At 39.6% G+C, this 4,230-nt stretch overlaps 1 pseudogene; it reads left to right on the top strand.

The window, feature by feature from the left end:
• Positions 1-1,747: 1,747 nt before the first annotated feature.
• Positions 1,748-2,982, top strand: LOC149221161 (heterogeneous nuclear ribonucleoprotein 1-like; annotated as a pseudogene).
• The last annotated feature ends 1,248 nt before the right edge of the window (positions 2,983-4,230 follow it).

Raw genomic sequence — 4,230 nt, 5'->3', positions numbered from 1 at the left:
AAAATGCCCCGATATTGTTTGGCATTGATGCAAACCCACTTCCCAGCTTTGGCGGATGAGGCAATTTTCACTTGTCCTAAATCATTTGTCTCCGTAAGTTCTAAAATTTCTTGTCCCATTGTCATGTTTGAATGCATTTACCGTCTAACCTGTTTCAAGAAAGATGCATGTCTATAAAATGCAAAGATTACTTCGCACTACTCCCCACTATTTAGGTTATCACTGCTCCTTGCTCGCTACTCGAGACTTCTGCTACATAAAAGCTCCCCGCTCTCACATTGCTCACTGTTCACTGCTCGATGCTCTCACTACTGACCACACTGTTCACAGTGATGTCCATGCTGCTCGCTGCTCGTCAACAGAAAACTTCAAAGATAAAAGAAGTAGCCAATTGGGTGGCCCAGAGCTCGACACCCATCCTTCTTAACCCTCGCTCCTCAATGATCCCAGCTTTGTTAAGGCACAACACTATTCAATTTCTATGAATGACTTGTTCCCAGTTTTCGAAACTAGGACCCCGCTCCAAAAATGAGACCTCGCTCCAAATCTGAGATGCAGTGGGAAACATCCACAGAGATGAGAAGCAACCCATAAACTGTTGTCAAAAACCAACTTCCGTCAAAAACTGGTCTAAGACGGATTTAGAATTACCAGCGTGCTAAATTGAATTCGTGCTAAATCGCATTGGAAAGGAAGAAAGCATGGCCACTGCAATTGTCTTTGCCATTTCAATCTCAGCCCCACGTATATCCCAAATCTTCGTAAACCCTGCTTTGCTCTCATAAACCAAGACTGGGAATGTCCATAACCTCATAAATGTCCATGTAACTTAAGATGGTTGATATGTCAGGTTCTAGATTTGCAGTGACAGACACATGAACAAAATTGAAGTTTATTAAAACGCCTGACATCATCCGGCCATGAGGATTCTGAGGGGGATGACTACGCTGAATGAGGTTCTAGATAGATGAGACATGCAACTTATCTCAACGAGGCTTACATGGGCTTAATGGTTAAGAACATGCGTTTCCTCCTAATAGATCACAAGTTCAAATCCATAGTCGAGTAGAGTCTAGACACATTTCTAAACTTTAGTAGTCAAATCCCATACACCAATTTAATGTCTTACACATTTATAGACTTTAGTAGTCAAATCTTATACACCAATTTAATTTCTTACTTCACAGTAACTTCAAATTAAGTTATTATTATTATAGTAATATATATATATTTTTAAATAAAATCTAATAATTATTATAAAAAATACTATAATATTACTAATAATAAAATATCATTAATATCATTAATAATATTTTGTTATTTAAATATTTTTTCCTAATAACGAAATTATTTAATAAGTAATATCAAAATTAATGTGAACATCAACCTCAAAGCTATTACAATAACGCTTGAAAACACCCCCACATAACAATCATTCTTCATAAGCTATTACCATAACGTTGGAAAGCAACAAAGTTAATCCTAAGCTATTACAATAACGCTAGAAAGCACCCATGATCACTGCAACATAACAATCATTCATACTGCAGACCACTCCTTCCATCTTCCTTTATCGATCGAGATTTATAATCAAAATTGCTCTGCTTTTTTACTTTAAACGGTGCGCAAAGCAGAATCTCTTTTATCGTCTTACTTCATAATTATCCGCCGAACTGTACGATTTTTGGTTTGGTTGTATTATTCGGATTTGATATTTGGTGTTTGTATGAAGCAGATTTGGTGTAATATGGAATCAAAGCAAGGGAGGGTTTTTCTTGGTGGGATACCATGGGAGACAACAGAGGAGCGACTGAAGGATTATTTTATGACATTTGGTGATTTAGTGGAAGTGGTGATCATGAAGGATAAGTTCACAGGCAGGTCACGAGGGTTTGGCTTTCTTGTTTTTGCAGATCCAACTGTGGCAGAAAGACTTCTCTTGGATTCCAAGCACAACATCGATGGCCGAATAGTAAGTTTCTTTTCTTAACCTCTTCTTCTTTTCTCATGACTTGAAGATTTATGAGCAGCATGTTATAACTAGTTCATGTTTCTGTCTTCTTCTGCAAATATTTAGGTGGAAGTTAGAAAAGCAATTTCCAGAGATGAGCAGAATAACATAAATAGGAGTAGGGATATTACACATGGTTATGGTGGCCAAAATCAAAGTAGGACAAAGAAGATATTTGTGGGTGGCCTACCACCCACTGTTACTGAGAATGACTTGAGGGAATATTTTAACCAGTTTGGTACAATCACCCATGCAGTTGTGATGTATGATCCCGTAACTCAATCATCTCGAGGGTTTGGCTTCATCACATTTGACTCAGAAGATACTGTAGATATTGTTGTGCAAACACCCTTTTATGAGCTAAATGGGAAGATGGTTGAAGTCAAACGATCAGTGCCCAAGGAACTTTCTACTGGCCATGGTCGTTTTCTACTGGGAATTTTAGTTTCAGCAATGCGCGTGGCTTCAATTCTACTCCAATTCCTTCAGCGGGCCATTTTCCTCCAATGAACACTGGTTATAGTGCTGCAGTGGGAGAAACAGGTAGCTATTCTTCATATGGACCTGCTGGGTATAATGTTTCCAGTTATGGAACTGCTGCAGGATATGGACCTGCCATTACTGGTAATGGCTATGGTAACACAACTAGTTTTGTAAACAATATTTCTAGCTACGGAGGTCCTGTTGCCTACGGAGTAGACACTGCAGGGAATGGAGGATTATATGGCAATGGTGCTACACCTACTCCAGGTTCAAGTATGTGGGGTGCTCCAGCCATGCCTTATGGAAACACAGGTAGCTTTGTTGGATACGAAGACACAGGGAGTAGGGGCATTAATCCCTATGGAGCAGCTCAAGTTGACAATGGGCAGTCAAATGGCAACAATGCTGGTTATGCAGCACAGAACAATGTGTTTGAAATGGGAGTCGCACCATATGGCTCAGCAAGTGTGGGATATGGAGATGCATAGAGGGACACATGTCGCAGCTCTAGTAATGGAGACTCCTCTAAGAGAACGAGATCAACAACTAGAAAGATTGTGGGAGTTGTGTCAGGCTTATAGCATATCAAGGAGCCGCGTACTAGATTATCTGGTTAATCAACAGTAATCACTGAGAATTTGATCATGATAATACAAAAATATATTTATCTATCTTTTTTGTTAAAAATATTTTAAACATAGTTTTAACGAGGAGTTTTTATTATTTTTACTACATGAATTGTATTTCAATTACAATTTTAATGAACATTTATGTTTATAAAGTTGATTACTGTTAAAAATGGTAAATATTTAGATTGTAATAAGTGTTTTCTAATGGCAAATATAATTCCTTATTTCTCTGATGTTAAGGATCAAAAAGTATATTGCAACAAACCACTCATTGTAATTTTAAATCTCTTCTGTTATAACATGAGGCTATAACATCACAAGTATTGGGGTTTCACTCAATGAACCTCTGACATGTCATGTGGGTTAATGACATACTAAATAATACCTTTAATTTGACCACATTGGAAAATACATCTAATTTAACTCATGAGCCTTGGGTGTTGTTGGCCCATGCTTTGCCCTGCCACCACAGGTGCTGCTACCTTTGTGAGTCTGCTCATGGCCGCGCAACCCTTCACCTTTGCTCACCCCTTGCTTGCCACCTCTGCGGCCTCCTCTCACGCCTACATTGCTTTTGTCCACACGCCTAGATGTTTTGACACCTTGATGGGGCGTCACTGTGACCAGAGCTTGGTTTCTCACCCCTTCAAAAGCAAGGGCAACAGGGGAGGAAGAGCACCCCCTTTGCACCGACAGTTTCATAACTTCCCCCAGTGGAGGCATGCCTTGAACATTCACCAAACACCAGAATTTACACCCAAAAGAACACTCCCCACAGAGAGAAGACTCGAGCATAACCGCCCAAAATAACACGAATTCACCAAGATGGCTCCTTCTACCCACAAAGGATCACCCCCACCAGATAATCCTAACACCTCCTCCTTCTAGAATACCACCAAATATGGAGGGCCACTCAGGGATAGGGGAGTTGTTTCAGTCTCATGCAATCTGGAGCATTACCTTGGGTCCCCTATTTTGCAAGATTCATTGACCCTCAGAGATTCAACCCTTCTTTTATTCTTGGCATAAGCAATATATGGGCTCCCTTCAGACCAAATCCTCTTTTAAAGAGTATTGGATAACCCTTCCCAAATATTTTTCCTAGCA

The sequence above is a fragment of the Pinus tabuliformis genome, chromosome Q (genome assembly GCF_031772625.1).
Source record: "Pinus tabuliformis cultivar Carrire ecotype Pingquan chromosome Q, CPIR1, whole genome shotgun sequence".
Classification (NCBI taxonomy): Eukaryota; Viridiplantae; Streptophyta; class Pinopsida; order Pinales; family Pinaceae; genus Pinus; species Pinus tabuliformis.
The sequence above is the reverse complement of the archived record's forward strand: the minus strand, read 5'-3'. Positions and strand labels throughout refer to the sequence as shown.